The following is an 18872-nucleotide window of genomic DNA, read 5'->3' on the forward strand; positions in this document are numbered from 1 at the left end:
ACACACACACACACACACACACACAAAACAATGTTTTTTCCCTTCTCCTTCCCAAATTATACCAACATCAAATACAGTGAAAACAGGGGTTATACCGTGAGGGAGGGACATACAAAACAACAAAAGTTAAAAACAATAGCAAGAAAGAAAATGCCACTTGTGTCCTTATCTTAGGGTTCATTTGACCTTTTCTGCTTGTCTCAGACATATACTAGTTATTGCAAATAAGGGAAACCACGGGACCTATGTTTCTTTGGGTCTGGTTTACTTCACTTAATATAATTTTTTCCAAGTCTTTCCATTTCCTAACAAATGGGGCATTGACTTTCTGATTCATAAGGAATATCCTGTTGTGCTAAGGAGCTTCCCCATTTACAAAACAATGTACTATGCCTGCTACTTTTCTGTATACCACAAGGACATGAGAGTAACTCCTAGTCCTCATGGACTCCTCTCCTCCCATACCTCTTTCCCACATGGGTTGACCTCTCTCACAGAGTTCCCACAGCACCCTGTATTGACTTGGATTAGTCAGTTATTCTGTGCTTCCATATTTCTAGTTCCTAGCACAAGGCCTCCTCTCCATTAACATGTGCTAATGGAATGAACATTCAATCTTTGGGAACATATTTATTGACATTTAATGACCATCTATGAAGTCTCAGGCAATGTATTAACAGCTTTATATGTATTAAGGTCATTCATTATTTTAACAAACCACTGTGAGATACTAACTAGTGGCATCTGTATTTTCCAGAGAATTTAGACAAGTCTGCAATTTGTCCAAGGTCATAGGGTCAGTGTGGGAATCCTATGACTGGAGGTCCCATAGCCTGAGAGGCTCTTCAGAGACATCTTTATTCCATACTGCTTCCACACAAAGTGAAGTGGGTGAAGCCAACCATGTACAAGGACTGCTTTTTATACCAAAACAGGAACACAGCCTCTGGTGTATACCTTATATTCATGATTCTCCCACCCTTCCTTAATTTGTCCCCAAATGCCAGGATCTGTGGTAAGCATACCTCAATGCAATGTTAAAGGAACACAGCAGCCAATACACTAATAAACACTCAGTTGAGAGGTAACCTTCCAGCAGTAAAGGTGAGCTAAGGTCTAGCCTAATTGCTCCTTTCCTGAGGACCCTTCCTTACAGCTGTGTGAGCCCAGGTGATTACATTCTAGGACACAGAACAGAGCAGGAGGGACTTCTGTCACTTCAAAGACAGACCTATAAGGACCTCTTACATCATGACTCTCCCTGATCCTCCCTTCCTCTAGAGCACAGAAGTCCTGAGATTCACAAGAAAGATGGCAGAGCCACACGTGGGAAGGAGCCACTTTCCCTGGATGCTCACTTGGAACAAAGACCTATATGACTAGAATACATGTGAGAAATAAACTTGTCATACCAAAGTCACTGAGAGTGGCTGCAAATGTCACCTAATAAGCACAGTAGCCATTAGTGGTGGGAATGTTAACTTGGCCTATGTCATCATAAGGCATCCCCTTCAATCAGAAATAGGATCAATCTCTCACACTAGTGCTGTTGTAGGCTAACTTATAACAATAACTACTTCTGTCATTGTATGTTTTACTTTCCATTAGGAACTCAATATCCTGGAAAAGTTGCTTGGCAGCCTAGAAATAAGCCTATGCACCCCTCTATGTAGGTACCCACCCTATTGAAAAAAATCTTCTATTTGGTATAAAGCAGGAGACTGGGAAAAATGAGCTAGTTTCCTTGGTTTCATCAATACCCCTAAGTACTTGTCTCCTGAGGCTATGAAAATTCAGGTATTATGGCAGGAAGAAGGTGGATCTCTGAGGCACTAAGCTCCCCCTGGAACAAGTCATGAACAGCAGAGTCTCTGAAAATCAAGTAGAGGAACTTCTTGTCATGTCAGGCTCCATGGCATCCTCAGCTCATACCTGGAATGATTAACTCCATACCTGGGCTCCAGGTAGCCCAAGACAAAATCTAGGCAGAGACTGTTGCAGTTCTATGTGGAGAGAGAGGAGTGACTCATTTTCTCTGTAACCAGCCTTCAGCATCTGCAAAGGTAGGACTACTAGAAGCATCCTTTCCGCTGAGTCTACCTATTACCACTGTATCTCTGGAACTTGCACCTATGGATTTAGTCTGATGCTAGGGAGAGGCCCTGGGAAAGAGGGAAAGAGTCATCTAAAAGTGAGTTTATAAATGGATTTCTTGCACTTGCATGCTCATTGTTTATACAGCACTGAACCTAGGAGCCTAGAGTGACTGCAGACACATCCCACCCAGAACCGCTCATGGCACAAAGGCCATGGTCTGTCTTCCAAAGAAACCTCATTTTGAAGAACTGTACCACTTGATTCTATTTTTCAGTTCTCCCCCAAAGAAGTCATTGCCCTATATGTCTTTATTTTCTGATTTGTAAATTATAACTCCCTAAATTGTGTCCAAATTCAACCTATTAGATCTATTTGCTTTTGCTAGAAAAGACAAGGTTACTTCTAGTTTACACACACACACACACACACACACACACACACACACACAAACACACGTGCGCGCACGCGCCAGCCATTCATCAGGTCTATGTCACCACTCACTGTTCTTAAATCCCATTGCCATTTACCAGTCTTTATCTTGCCTGGTGTCTATTTGAGTTTTCAGGCTTTTGCAGAGTCCTCTCTTCCTCACATGAAAGTGGAGCCCCTGACCTTTGCCTTATAGGACTTCAGCCCTCCTACAGTACAGCAATGTCTGTACTCAAAGTCTACAGCTCCAATGCACATCTCTCTGCTGCATTCCAGGCCACATATCAACTGCAACAAAAACATTTCCCTGGCTATCCCTGAAAAACTTTGCCTGTGATCCTTCACCATACCTGACCCCCCATGCAGCTCCAACCTCCATGAACAACGTTCTCATCACATGCTTGGAATTCATGTTCATGGTCTTTTCCTCACCGTAAAGAGCCCATTTCCTGTCTCAATAGGCTCACCTCAATCACTCCACCCATTTCCTCAGTGGTCTCACCCACTGCCTCTTGTCCTTCCTAGAGGTCTCCATCTGCTCACTGTAATTCTCAAAGTGCCTTCGTCAATGGCTTTCCTGACTCCAGATTCACCTCCCATCAACACTCTAACCTCATCCCCAATCTGTTGCCTGAATTCTATCAGAAACACAAGATTCATGTCCTGATATCCTATTTCTGTTTCAGATCCCTCAGCAGCTCCCCGATGCTCCACAGGATGAGGCTCAAACATCTCAGTAGAGCAAAACAAAATCCACCTCTGTGTCTAGCCCTCATCTACCCTTCCATCCTCTTCCCTTCATCCCTCCCCCAGTTCCTGGTCCTCCAAACTTACAGATCCAAATAAGTTTCCTGACACTGAACTCCTTCACACTCATCCTTGCTTTCCTCTGCTGGTCTGGAATGCCCATCTGGCTCAAAACCCTGCTGGCTTTATTACTGAAACTTTCAAGGTAGTAGAATATCACAAGTCCCAGTTTGGATCCTGGATCCTGGAGTCAGTAAGACTGATTGCAAAGCCTAACCTACTACTTACTAGGCGTGTGAGATGAGTTACCTAACATCTTCAAACCTCAGTTTTCTCATCCATAAAATGGGGATAATAATAGACCTGACCCACTGGGTCCCTCAAGGATAAAACAAAATGATGCCTGACTAGGCATCATTATTAATGATGTTCTTAGCAGCATGGTTCTTCTTTGAAGCTTTGCCTCACCTTTCCTTCATCTCTTTTCCCACACTGTACTCTATGGAGTTCTTAGGATGGTTTCCCTTGCACACACAGTATTGACCATGCCACCAGTATTTCATTTAGCCCCAAGCACTAATCTCATCTGGACAACTAATACATAAACTTCTTAAAGAAAAAGCTAACTGATATCTTGTTTCTTTCTATTCCCTAGAGCATTTACCTCTGAGTATTCTGTTGATATAACCAATGAATCTAATTCAAATAACTCAACATTTTGTTCTATGTCCTTTTTTTGGAACTAACTCATCTATTGATGAGTTATCAAATTTTGTGTGCACAACCCCAGTACCCATGTTCTATCTGCTGCCAGTAGGTAGTAAGTTCATGTTTGTTGAATGAACAAATATGTATTACCAATAAAACTCCTTCTTAGAAGGGACAGGACTACTTTCACTTCTAAGATTTTAACTTTGAATTACAGCCCTTTCATTTTAGGAATAATTTCTTGATACACAATTACATAGCTTTGCTGTTTATATTGTTACCAACATTATTAATGATGTAAATAACACATTCTCTAGCAGCTGGCCGGCCTTGGTATAAATGGGAAGTGTTTGTTCCTTCCAGGAAGCATTTGGTCAGCCAACAGTCCTGCTGGCCATGCTGCCCCTGTAGTCCTCACATAAGAGCTTGTAAACAGTATTCAGCCTTTACAAGCAGGTGTGTCCACCTGCACAGACAGGTGAGCCCTGCCTGACTCAGAAAGGACAAATGGGCTGTTCAAAGCCTATCAATATGCCCACATACTTGAGAATTCAGGATTAGGATTTAAATGCAAGGACTCTAATGTTACAGAAAGGAGCACGGCAAAGCAAAGGCTCCATGGGCAGGTTCTTGGCAGAAGTGTCCAGACGGGGGACATTTAGTCCAATGAATAAACAGCAGCAGCCACCAGAATGGACTCTACCCTGCTGTCTCCAGGGCCAGCACTCCCAGCAGCTTGTTAACTGCTATTGATGTGTGTTCTAAGCCCTGAACATAGAACTCTTTTTCTTGAAGTGATGTGGATCAAAGGTTACTTATCACATAACTCTCTTTGCTCCAAGGACCAAAGGGGTCTTTTCTGAATGCATGCCAGATCCTGGATAGCACACAGAAAACAGCCTTCACCTGTTCACTTATTGCCTACTTCTACCAGAAGGCAGAAAGGATTTACCTACTGCTTGCTTATTCATTAATTCATATGTTCATTATAATTCATACATTCTGTCAAGCATGTGCCAGGCAAAATGAACACAGCTTAGCCATTCCCAGAGTCTGTTCTGAGGTGTCAGGAGAGCAAGCAGATCAGACACTGGCAGGGTGAGCTAGCTCTGAGATATCCTTTTTACTTTACCAGGGCCAATCAGAGAGCTAATAGCTAATAGCTCTCTGATTAGATGGTATAGAATCTATCTGGAAAACACACATCACTGCTGGCTTGAGTTTGGAGGAGACCACTGCCTTAATAAAACTATTTTACTTTCTAGGACTGGGTGCCAAGCACTGGGGTTTGAAAGTCCTCTAGCATTTCCGTGCTTGCTAATGGCTTTAAAGCTGGAAGCTGAGAGCAATGTAAACTGTATGAGAGGGGCAGAGGTTTCAGGATGCTGGGTGATAGGCCACATGCCTTGAGCTAGTAGATACTGTGACAAATACTCAGGGGTTAAGGCAAGTGCTTTGACCATTCAATGAATCAAAATGACCCTGATCTCCAACATCCAGCAGTTCCTAAGGGAAAGGACAAGTGAAAGTGTGACCTGACCAAATGAGGAATTTTCCATGGTGGAAACTGTCTCCCACCATCCAATATAACCCATTTGTGTTGGCTGAAATAAGATGCTAGAGTCTCTCCTTGGTATTTGAACTCCTGCAGTGAAAATCATTCCATAAAACAAATAGCCATTGCCTCAAAAACAATTTTTTCTTTCCTCATAGAGATATAATGCACAAAGGTTACAATGTGGACTGCTGGTAAGAAACCAAACAGCCAGGGCTGGGAAGGTGGCTCAGTGGTAGAGTGCTTGCCTTGCATGCCTGAGGCCCTGGGTTCGATTCCTCAGCACCACATAAGAAAAAGAAAAAAGCCAGAAGTGGCACTGTGGCTCAAGTGGTAGAACGCTAGTCTTGAGCTGAAGAGCTGGGGGACAGCACCCAGGCCCAGAGTTCAGGCCCCACGACCGGACCCCCCCCAAAAAAAACAGCCTCTGACTCCAAATCACTCTTCAGTTTATTAGTTTATTCCTTTTCAAGGGGAACAGTTCAGGCTCAAAGTTCCATTTGCCACGTTACTTCCTAGAGCAGACCACAGTAAGGTGTCCATTATCAACTATGCCCAGTGGACAAGAGTTCCTAGAGGGTTCTTTTGTCATCATGTCTCTACTCTAAAGATCTATTATTTAAAAAAAAAATCTGGTTCACCTTCATGATAAATAATCTACTTCCTGAATACTTTTGCCTTACAATTATCAACCTTAAAATCAGATATTTTATTGACCTTTTCTTTTTTTTAAAGTAGCTTTCTCACCCCACACTCCAGCCACTACCAAGTGAATGTGTGGCCATGTCTGGAATGCAAAACAGTCCCTGGAGATACAGTCTGCCCATGAACTCATAAGGATGTTTGCTCTCAGCCTATTTGGCTAGAGGAATCCAAGACATTTTAAATATGAACTGCTAGCCTGGCCCCTCCCACCCCACTCCCTTTGTCCCACCAAGAGTCGCCTCCTCTGCTAACACAAAATGTAGAAAACAGACACAGATGAACTGAAAATGATGAGTTCCTCACAAGCATGTAGGACCTCTACTACCTGGAGAAGTCATATCTGCAGGGTCTTTACATGTCTCTAGTGATGTTTCTTGCAATGAATCTTGCATGGTAACAAGTGTTTGGCAAGGCCTATGGCCAGTCTAATTCCAATCTTTTTTTCTAAAGACCTGACATATATTTTAAAATTCTGGCTCATTCTCTTGACAATTGACTTTATCCAACCAATCTTTCAACTGAATATTCCACTCTTTTCAGTCTCAGCTAAAAAAGAAAATACGCAAACAACCTCTCCTTATGTCCAAATACTAAATCAGACCTTTTCTTGCCATCTACCTTTTCTTTGGGAAAACCTTTGCCTTTCTCTACTTCACAGTCTTCTAGTTACTCTTCAATACCCAAGTTCCACAGAACCTCCTTGCTATGGTCTTTCTCAGTACTTTCAGATCACTGATTCTGTATGACAATGCTTAGATAGCTATGAGTATAAATACCCGTCCTGACACAGGCCTGGCCAAGAGCTCTTGGCCTCTTACTCTTATCCCAAGAACCAAGTCCAGGCCTAGCACTGGAAAAACCCATAATAAAGTCCTGGTGCCCCAATCCATGGCTGACTGGTTTCACCTCCACCTTTCTTCTCTCTACTAAAGTACCAGGTGAAGTATGAGGCAAGGGAAGATTCGAGATAGACACTTTGAGCTCCACCTATCTACATATCTGCCTTCGCTTCCTCTTCTATACAAATATCCTCATCTCAGAAGGCTGCTGTGAGGGACAGGCAAGGTGACATATGCCAACCCTGTATCTGTCCAGTGGAAAAGTTTGTCACAAAAATTTTCAGGTACAGGAAAAAGTGTAGAATTAAAAGGAGTTCCCAGAAAAGAGTGTTTTTCATCAAATAGTAGTGGGGTAATCAGCCCTCAACGCAAAGAACACTTTCCTGAGCAAGGAATACTGCAGGCTCTGAGCAATGAATAGTGAAGGCTGAGATTAGTAACTACCCTTAGAACAAGACCTGGCTAGCAACCAAGCTGGCTGGTTGTTACCTGAATGCCAAACCCACAAGAGGCCACTACAGCTGAGGCTGGGCTATCATCTCCTTCATTTCCTGTCTTGAATTGACCTTTCACCCAAGACACACAGAATAATGCTGACTGGACATTGTTAGGGACTAAGTACAAAGCAGACAACTGCACAAGAGAGGCAGTTCAGTCTCCATGGTTTTATTAGGCCTTGATAAACAGGAGGTAGGGGCCCTGCTGACACCTCAGGGTCTAAGATGTGGAAGGTATGGTGGCTGAACTCACGAGAGAAAACAAGACGGTATAGGTGGAGACCATTTGTTGGGAATCAGGAGAGTTAACCTCCCTCTTGCTTCTGCCACTAGTTTGTATTATGGGTTCGTTTCAACCATATCTCTGCGTAGCAGTTTATATTGTAAAGGTGACTGGACTTCAGTTTCTTTACTCACAACTGTGAAGTCTAGATTAGACAACTCATAAACTTTTTCTAGCATTTATGTCTAAGTGACAACTCTGCCTTCCTTAGCCTTCCCTTTCCCTTCTGAGTTAGCTGTCTGTTACTGTGCACATTTCTACCAACGCTGCCTCCTTTGCTGCCCAGGATGGCTGGCAACCCCTCACCACAATCTAGCCACCATAAGATCATTATCTTCAGAATGTATTTTCTACCCTCTGGTTTATAACTCAATAGAGTCCAGGAACCTTGGAGTATCAAGATCTTAGGCATCTCAGCCCTCACTTCAGTCCTACTCTCCTCTTGTACCAATCAATCTCTCCTTAGGGCTCCAAAGTTCCTCCAAAGTTAGGTTTTCCTAACTACTTGGCAGGAAACCAGCATCAGGCTATGCTTATCTATCCTCTGGCTTATCCCTGGGTGGGGCAGAGAGAGGTGGTAGAGCTAAACAGGTCAGGAGAAAAGTGCTGACAGAAGCAAGCTCTGGTCTCATGAGATGAAGGGAGCGAGCAGTGCCAATCACTAGACCAAACTGAGAGTAGATCCTGAGAACAAGTAAAGTATAGGAGGCTCCTTTGAGATGCTACCCAGTTCTCCACGCCTTCCTTATTTCCTTATAAAGCAATTCTGACAGGAGTAGCTCTGTGACTTGCCAAAGACCACACAGGCTAGCCTTTGAACAGTCAACCCTAACACATGGGTCTTTGGGACTCCTCTTGCTGCTTTTTCCATTCATCTCTGTTGACCTCAGGAGTCTGAGGCCAGCAGATCCACTGTAGACTCTAAGAAACATGACCTTGGTGTCACTTAGGGAAAGAGTAGACTTGGAAGATGTTATGGTTATTGTCCCTCCCATCACATGGACCTCATTTCATGTGGTTTTATTTGCTCTTTCTCCAGCCCTTGCCACAAAATCTTGGAAAATCTAAAGATTGGTAAGGATCATTTCCCTTCAGGACTCTAAATAGATAACCATAGTGATTCTTGCTGGTCTAGAAAAGGTTAGTCAGGGAAAGGCTCAAAACCACCAAATTATGCCTGGTACCAGTGGCTCACATCTGTAATCCTAGCTACTCAAGGCTGAGATGTGAGGATCTCTGTTCAAAGCCAGCCTGGGCAGGGAAGTCCATGAGACTCTCATTTCCAATAAACTACTCAAAAAAGCCAGAAGTGGTGCTGTGGTTCAACTGGTAGAGCACTTACCTTGAGCAAAAGAAGCTCAGGCCCAGAGTTCAAGCCCCAGTACCAGCAAAACAAAACAAAAAAGCACCAAATTAGGGCCAGAGGCATATTTCAAACAGGTAGATTGCCTGTCTAGCAATCTAGAAGCCTTGAATTTGAACCCCAGTACTAGAAAATATGTATATCAAGTTAGCCTACTGGAAATCTAGCCTCTTTAGGCTAAGAAATTCATGGGAAATTCAAGGCATCATCTGAAAGTTTTTGATAATAAATAGTAGGGTCTGCTTCTGTTGGGACCTTTCAAAGATTAGTGTCTGGCAGATCATCTCAGCTTCAGAAGGAAGTAGGTCTGAGATGAAGCTTCAAGGAATTAATTATTTATGGTATATGACCCAGTTCCTGGGGTAAGACAGGCTGAGAAGAGAGTGGGCCAGGTTTTTTTTTGTGTTTTGTTGTTGTTGTTTTTATCACGGCAAGAAACTCAAACACTTTACAGGGTAGTAACCTTTGTTGCCAATGAGGATCCATTTATGAATTAAGTGGCAAAAAAATCTAAAAACTAGCCAAAGTCCACTCATTCAATGAGTATCACGCTTCTCTTATGTCCCAGGCCTTTCAGGAATTTACATAAATAAGGTCAGAGTTTAGTAGAGGGAAGATGATACCACTGATAAGTAGGAGGCCTGAGCAATATCCCAGCCCAGCCCTTAGACAGCTACATTACCCTGGGCAGGTTACAGCCTGTCTAAGGCAAATTCTTCATCTGGAAAATGGGGCTGGACTCACTTGATTGTGAAGATTAAATCATCTTTAGAAAATGCAAGATACAATGTGAACATGAGGTATAAACAATAATGATAGAACCTGACACATTTTCCCTGCCCTAGAGAAGTATATAATCTGGTATGTTCTGGGAAACCATCTAAGGTACCTATTTGGCAAACATCACATTCTCTGTAATTTGGGCAAATTGTATGTTTAAACTTGCCAATGGAGATGGGGCTGACAGTCCCTGTCTCCAGTCTGGGTGCCCAAGAAGTTCCAAGAAGGGGTGGTATTCACATTAGAGCTTACCTGGCCCTGGGTCAAGCCTCAACTGAATGAATGAGCCAGGAGAGGACCAAGATTCACTTGACATGTGGTAAATCAGCAACAGAACAAAACAAAATACAATTCATCTGCTCATAGTAGGAGTGGCCAGTCAGAACTACATATGTGTCCCTCCCCACATACATTTCAGACAACACTGAATTCACTGGTCACTGCTAACCCTTCTCTGAGGACATATTCTGAATGCTATTTCTGCAGGAAAAGTGGCAATTCTAAGATTTAGCAGACTAATCAAGCTGAGCTGTGCTTGAGTCTGCCAGACACTAAGAATCAAATTCGGAGCAGTTTTTCCCTAGGCCTTTTCCCTTTTTATTCTATTCCCACTTGGGATCTGAACCCACCAGGCTATTGATGTCCAGATATGCTTCCAACTGCCATCTAGCCTGGTCCCCTAATCCCTGGGCCTCTTGAAATAAACACTTATCCACCCTCCTGCAATGAAACAGAGCTCCTGCAAGGCTAACCCAGTTCATAGACCAAGGTGCTCCTGGGGAGAACATACAGGTTACATTTCTTTATCCCTCCAACTGAGGGGTATTCTGTAAGTTCTTTGCCTTCCAGAAAATGCAGGCTAGGAGCTCAAAACGTTTTTAGATTGCTGTATATAGAAGGGAAGCAGAGGAAGGAGAAGAGGAAGTCCAAGGCTGGTGATTCCAGTTAGTTCTACAACCTTGAGAAAGTCTCTTTAGGCCTGGTCTCAGTTTCCCTGTTTGGTAATGAGGGGCTTGCTCTAAATAACCTCTTTAATTACAAAGTCTGACATTACAGAAACCAGACTAGCCTGAGACACAGATGATCTGAGTCCTACTCAGATAACAGCCTCCAATAACAGCCTGTGGGCAAGTTATCTGACTGCTCAGAGCCCAGTCCACATGTCCATAAACCAAAGAGAGATTATACAACTGCCTATCCCAGGGTGTGAGGCTCCCATGAGGCACTGCTGTGATGAAGCTTCAAGGGTAATAAAGCCATGACTTCTTGAGTAAACAAACAGCTATTGACCATTTGCAACATGACAGGAACAATTGAGGGCTAGAGTGAGCTGCCAACTCAGGCAAGAAGGTCAGGGTGAAATGGTGCATGAAGATATCTTACTTCTGCTAGTGGTATATATGAGAGCACAAAGCATTATGGGAGCATGGCAATGGGAGCCTCTTGGCAGGAGCAGTATGTTCTGCAGATGGCAAACTGTTCCCAGCTAGGAGAAGGGGAACTAGGGTAGACAAGTGGGAAAAGAGTTAGAGGTCTGACTGGAGAGGCTGAAGGCCAGGAAGCAGGACTGTTAGACGAACTTAAGGAGGGTCTCTAGCAGCATTTCAGAGGACACAGCAAACAGGACAGTGAGAGGAACTGGGAGAACAGCAGGTAGGCCTTTCCATAGTCAACAAAGGAGACCATAAATAAGTCATCAATTTCTGTCTGCACCAGCCTTCTAGACACTAAGCCTCCAAGGGCTTAGGAGTCACAAAAAGGTTGTAAACAGGTTTCATCTGCTGACAATGGCTTGATTACATCGTCGTGTGTAAAGCCACACCCTACAGAAGCCACCTGGCCAGGCCCCTATTTGCACAGACCTGGACAGTCAAGAGGTTGAAATATTCTCAGAGACAGATGGGGATTTAAAGAGCTGAGTTGGTGGCCTCACTTGAAGGATGAAGAACAGAGATCCTGTCCTGCCACTTACCAACAGGGCCTTCGCCCCATACCCCACACCAAGTAAATGTCAATCTCAATCCTACCTCCTCTGACATGGGGTACTCATGATGAGCTACTCCTAGGTATGAAAGAGACCTACCATGTGACTTACTCGCTTGATTCTCAGGCATCACACAGGCTACAGTCTTCTCCCTCCAGGACACAGTCCGCATAGGTTGCCATGTTCCTATTAAAACAGAAGCCCAACAGTTAATGTCAGTTCTGTTATCCTTCATTACAATCCCTTATTTTCTCTTCTCCAAGAGGTTGCAGAGGGCTCTGATCATGGCTAGGTTTCCAAAATGAATTGTTTTGTGCCACTTTATCTCATAGACTTTACCCAGCAAGAGGAAATGGACAGGAAATCCCTCTGGGTGTCCCAGGTTTTGCAAAGTAAAGAATCACTGCAAAACCAATTCTATTGTCTGCTGCCAACTGAGCTCTACACTAAGACTTTGCTCTAGGAAAAATAACAATAAGTACCAGGATTTCTAAGTTTGAGACAGAATGAAAGTAAGTCAAACTGGTATAAAATATGTTAATGAGTCACCAATGTATAATCTGTCACAGTGCCTGAGGTGGAAAAGTCCAAAATGCTAAATAAAGTAAGAAGTTATAGGATTGGCCATCTGGTCTTAGCTGTTTGCTAAACAAATTATTTTGGCTTTCAGTGGCCACCCACATTTTTTGTTTATTCCCTATTGCTGCTGCAGAAAATGACTTTATACCTGTTTGTTATTTTCATTCTCCAGGAAAGCATCCATATTTTACTCTTGTGTATACAAACACATGTGTTTTCTCTAGCACACAACAACCGTGTTTACAGTGCTTGAGGTGGGATTGACTTGCTGTCCAGAATGCTCAGATCATAAATGGGGAAGACCTTGCTATCTACTAAGACTGGCCACATATAGAGGCAACTCCAATAGACTAGGCATGCTTTACCTCAGTGTCTCCTCATAGACATGAGAAGGAGGCTTGGAGAATAGATGCCACTTATCAAGGCCCCCTGGCATGGTAGGATTTTAGCACAGACCTGGTTGACACAGCTCTCAGGGTCCTTCTGTCCAAGCTGAGGTGTCCTAGACTTGAATGTCTAACACAGCTGGGATGGTCCGCTCACACTGAGAGGCTGGCAAGCTCTCAGAGCAGTCACCTGCTTAGAAGCTTCAATCCTGCCCAGCATCATCCCTATTACCATGCCCACAGCCCTGAGAGCCTGTGCTAGCTGACAAACAGGCTGGCCTGCCTCTGCTACATTTTATCAGCCTGAGTTGTAGACTCTGTGCAGCTGCTTCATGCCACAAATCAGACAGGATGAAATCTTCAAAGTGTCTGCCCTGCTTCTCAAGGGAAGTTTCCAGGAGCAGTAGGTAAGAGAGCTGGATTTTCTTTTCTTTGCTTTTTTTTTGGGGGGGGGTCCAGTCGTGGGGCCTGAACTCTGGGCCTCAGCTCTTCAGCTCAAAGCTAGCGCTCTACCACTTGAGCCACAGCACTACTTCCGGCTTTTTTCTTTTTGCTTATGTGGTGCTGAGGAATCGAACCCAGGGCCTCAGGCATGCAAGGCAAGCGCTCTACCACTGAGCCACCTTCCCAGCCCTGAGAGCTGGATTTTCTGATGCTGAACTCTACTGTCAGTCTAACCAGAGTCTGAGAAACCAGGAAATCACCTACAGCTCCACAATGGGCTTTTAAAGCTTCTGCTTGCATTGTCCCTATGGTGAGATGAAGGTAGGCCACACTATCAGGGCTTGATCATGGGGCAGATTTCCACAGAGGACTGAGCACACTGTGATCCAGACACTCAAAGGACCAACCAATGCACATCCTTTGTCTGACCAACAGCCAAACATGCTTTGCACACCTGTAACATATTTATTCAGAAAACACCAGAAACTCAGCACCTTGAGGGGCCTCCTCATCTATATAATGAGAAGCTTAAGATAACTGATGACCTCTCCACAGACCTTGACTTATACAGGCACCTACAAAACTAGTTATTGATTGTAAGGCCAGAAAGAAATAATCCATGTACTGGGCTATGCACCAGTGGTTAGCATGTGTGGCCCCAGTCCTTTCTCCCAGCAGTACTAGGCGGCAGTATACTATCACAGCACTGAGGAGGAAATGGAGATATGGCACAGTCAAGTGCAGGTCCTAAAGCTCAATTAGCACTAGCCATAGCAGTCCTGGGACTCAAAGGGGAGCCAGCCTGAGTCCAGGCCTATGCTTATTCCCTGACACAATGCCTCCCTTTGTCCTCAATCAGAATGAAGAAATACTGTCTCCCCCAGGAATGCCATTATAACAATTCCCTGCCAAGAGGGAGGTGTCTATTGCCATGTAGACTTCATATGAGGTGGAACAGAAATGGTTTACTGTGCTCTACATTGCCTCATGGTTTCCAAAAGACCATGAGAGGCCTGAGAGAAGAAAGTGTAGTACCTTCTTTTCTGACATTCTTCAAGCCTAGCTTCCTAGAGACAAGGTCTTCCCTGAGTGACTCATATCAAATAAGCAGGATTTGGCATTCCCTAGGCAGTCAATAAGTATTTAATAAATGAATAAATGAATGGATTACTGTGAGCTTATTCAGGAACCATTTGGTATGAGTTAGTGAGAAACATACTGAGGGCAGCTCAAAGCACGAAACTCATGCACATACTCAGTTGGTTTCTATGACTAGACTCTCCAAATACAAGACAAAGGCCTAGGGGCTGAGCAGAGCCTGCAAATTCACCTCCAGATAGCTTCTACCTGAGCAAGAGAAGTATCTGAACACAGGCTTCCCAGTAAAATAGTTCACAACTCAGAACCTGAAATCAAGGTCTGATTTCTTTCACATTACAGTAGTTGGCTGGCCCTGTCAGCCTCAGATTTTTGTCTAAAAATGAAAACAAGTTGGTATTCACTCTATAAGACCATCCTGAAGATTAAATAATATAATGCCATAAAGGACTTTTTGCCCAATGCACATTCTCAGTCCTCTGTCTGAGCTCCTTCTAGCAAAGTTACCTCAAAGAACTTAACCTCTCTCTGCTTCAGTTTCCTGGTGTGTAAAATTGGGTCAATTATGAAAATTAAATGGGTTAAGCAGGTAAATGACATAATAATGGCTGACACAAAGTAAGCTCTGGATAAAGGTGAGTTAATATTCTTTCTTTCAATGACAGATCCCACCCCATTTCTCACCCCCCAGCTAGAGAGGGGTGCAGGCCTCAAGGGAAGTTCCTCAGAGGCTCTTTACTGCTTGGCCACATTCACTGGTACAAAGGGTATGCATGCACTCCAACCTGGAAAGTCCTAGAAAAGTTCTTCTGGGTCAGGCAGAGTGCTGTGTGGGGTCAGCTGCCTGCAGCTGTGGACCACAGGACAGAGGCCTTTGGTCCAGGAAGGCTGGAGATCACTCATTCTTTTCCTGGGATTGGGTTTTTCAGTGCTTCCTATGACTCTGAGCCTCCCCTGAAATTCACTTTTGCACAAACTCATACAAGTTTGGCTCCTGGCCCTTGAAACCCAGAATCCTGACTAACAACAGCACTGAACAGATGGCTGCCTTATCACTACCAAATCTGCTCAGGAAGAAAAACCAGCTGTCTACCTTTAGTAAGACCCAAGCCGCCATGGTGGCAAAGCAAATAAGTGAAGGTGTCTGCAAGTAGTCATGATAGGGAAACTACTGCAGTTTGGACCACCACCCTGGCAGAGGAAGTTGCTGGAACCCAGAATAAGCAGTCCAGTCCTGCCATCCCTGCTTGGGTCCCTATCTCAAACTAGGCCCCTTTGCCAAGATCATTAAAAAAAGGGGAAAAGGAGAGAGAAGAAGTTGGAACTTTCATCGACCTCAAAGTAGTGCAGAAAAAAATCCAATTAGCTACTCATTTTAGAGGAAGAATGGAAAAAAAGAGGGAAAGAGGAAGGGGAAGACAGTTGCCTTGCTAGAGCACTTAAATGTACTGCACCCTGAGGGTGAGACTCTTGCATTCCTATGACCTTACTTACCCTTCAGCACACCCTGAAGAGTAGAGATAATCTGGCCCATTTTCCAGGTGAAGTAGCTGAGGCTCAGAGAGATCAATAACTAACTCCCTCAGATCCCACCACTATCATTTCATGTCCCTTCTACCCATTGTACTCACCTCACTCTAATTCCTGAAGGTCCTAGCTGTCACCCCAAAAAGGATGATGTCTAGCTGCTCCTTGTTCCTTACCAACTATCAGAAAAAGGGTATCTTTCCAGAGAAAATTGGACAGGATAGGCAACATCCTGTGCATCTCTGAGCACAGTTCCCTCATCTTAAGAGCTCCAGTATGATTTTTATGAGACAAGTATTTATCAGTGACTGCCAGAATCCTGAGGGAGGTTTGTTTTGCTGTCTTTACTGTTACCTGTCCCAAAAGATTTTGACTTAACAGACAGAGACTATAACCTCACACTTCATACTGTGCTAACAAAATTATCTTTGCCTGCCACCTTCCAGAACAGCACCCTTCTGATAAACCCTCTTAATTTCCCTTAGGAAAGAAGCATTATCTTCAGATTTTGTGTGTGGGTAGGTGGGTGGGGTGGTGGTTGTGGTGGTGGTGGTGGTGTTTTGCGAAGTACTGGAATTTGAGGTACTCATGTTGGCTAGGCAGGTACTCTACCACTGAGCCATGCCTCCAGTCCCAGATTTTTTTTATTGTTGTTACTGAGGCTTGAATTCAGAGTATTTCACTTGTTCTTCTGGCACTTTATCATGTGAACCACACCTCCAGCCTTTTTACTAGTTATTTTTGAGCTGGAGTCTCATGGACTTCGCTGCTGGGGCTAGCTTTTAAATTGTGATCTTTAAGGTTTCAGCCTCCGGAGTAGCTAGGATTACAGGTGTGAGCCACAGGTGTGTGCCTGGGTCCAAATTTATTTTTAAATGGCTTAGGGAAACAAACAAACAACAAAAAAACCCTTCACTGACCTGAGAAGAAAACTAAGAATCCAACTCTACCAACCTCCACCTCTCTAGTGCATCAGCCATGAACTGATCCAAGCACACATAGCCATGTGCCTCCCAGGTTCTAAGAAGGCCCACCACCAAGGGCTACACAGACATAACCCAGACAACTAGTGAAGGACAGTTTTTCCTGACAAAGGTACCATCTGCAGGTGATGCACACAACCTGAGTAGAAGTAGTAGCCTCCAAAATTTGCTGGAGAACTAAACTGGAAGCCATAATCTGGAATGATATGAAAATCCTCCCAACCACCATAATGGCAAGAGCAATGCTTGGCAGGATCTGAGGTGTACCTGTGGGTGTGGGGAAGGTCAATAAAGTCAGAGGCCTCCTCTGCTGACTCCCACAAGACACATATGGCCCAGGCTTGTTTTATGTTTTTTTTTTTTTTTTTAGCACCTTTGTATAGTCACAGGAATTTTCCAGACAGGTATTTCCCTTGCTTCCCCACACTCTTATTATTCTCCATCTTAAAAATAAAAAAGAACTGGTGATAGTCCCTTAGGGCCTAATACATTCACTCCCATTGGCTAGGTAAAAGGTAGTAAGTACCATGCAGCTCAGCTCAGCTCAGCCCTCATAGCACAGTGTGGGGACACAGGGGTCTACAGTACACACACAGGGGGTCTGGGATAAAGAGACCAGCCAGAAATCTGAGAGGAAATATGAAATTCCCAGGGTCCCATTTCCTGACCTCCCACCCCCACCCCAACTTGGCTTCCCTTAGGCCATCCAGGAAAGATTCTTCTACAGTATTTGCTGCAGACTCTGGCTGGTACTTTGAAGAGATGAAGAGAACAACAACAACAAAAAAAAAAAAACACATGTAAAATGGAGACAAAAACTCGGGAAGCACCGGCAGTAGAAGGAAGGGCACTCTGGGCTCAGCTAGAACCTGGCTGCCTGTCCACTGTGAGACCTTGGACAAGTAGAGTCAGCTCTGAGCTTAGGTACTTCCCTTTGGGGAATGATGTCTACTTATATAACTAGAATGAGAATTAACTAAAATAACAAAAGATGCCATATGTCAAGCATTTCCTATAAGCCTGACATTATGTGCAAAGCACTTTGTGTGGATCATTTCATATTGTTTCATCACATTCTCCCAATTTGCTTGTGAGATAAGTACCACATCTTCACTTTCAGGTGAGGAAATGGAGACTCAGGGAAACTAAAGTATCTACCAAAAGTCACAGTGCTCAGAAGCAGCAGAGTTGGAATATGTACATGGACCAGAAAGGCCCCAATGCCAGCCTCTTCCTGGCATTCTAATGCAAGATAGATGCTCAAAATACATCACTTGCTTTTTCCCAGGAAGCAGAGGGAGAAGAAAGAACACTCTGGAGGCTGTTGGCTCCCACCAGGAGGCAGATGGAGAAAGGAGCCAGCTTGGGTGGAGCACATGTAGGAAAGCCTTTCAGAAGTAGGCAGAACTGGATCTAAGCCTCAGAGAGGAGGAGGATGGAGAAGGAGGGGGAAAAAAAAAACACTTCAGAGCCAAAGCAAAGAGCATCCTGCAGGATGCTGCAGGAGATGGGGCTGAAGCCAGCAATGAGATTGGCAAGGTTGGAGGCTGAGAAAGGGGGACCCACCTGAGAGACATGCGTGGCCTGAATCATTCTCTTAGGGGCAGTTCTATACTCATCCACAGTCATGGGGGTATCAAAAAGCACAGGCACATAAAGGCTCCAAATCCTATGTCTCTCTATACCAGGTTGAGAGCCACCTTATAAACCACAGTTTGCTGATTCCCTGTCTATACTGTTCTAGGCTCAGATTCTAGCTTGAGCTCTGGCAATCTAAAATGCTGTGTATAGGCATTAACAGCCCCCAATTCCAGCATTGAAGGCTGCCAGAAGGGAAAAGAGGGCACAGGCACAAATAAGGCTGGAGG

General features: G+C 44.2%; 1 protein-coding gene across 1 annotated transcript in view; it reads right to left on the bottom strand.

Annotated features, from left to right (window-relative positions):
- Mical2 (microtubule associated monooxygenase, calponin and LIM domain containing 2) overlaps positions 1–18872 on the bottom strand; it is a 130836-nt gene that overhangs the window by 95812 nt on the left and 16152 nt on the right. The window contains exon 2 of the mRNA XM_013028797.1: positions 12087–12173. The gene's annotated coding sequence lies outside the window, so the exon portion shown is untranslated. The remainder of the gene's footprint in view (positions 1–12086; positions 12174–18872) is intronic.

The sequence above is a fragment of the Dipodomys ordii genome, unplaced genomic scaffold (assembly GCF_000151885.1).
Source record: "Dipodomys ordii isolate 6190 unplaced genomic scaffold, Dord_2.0 Scaffold113, whole genome shotgun sequence".
In the NCBI taxonomy this organism is placed as follows: domain Eukaryota; kingdom Metazoa; phylum Chordata; class Mammalia; order Rodentia; family Heteromyidae; genus Dipodomys; species Dipodomys ordii.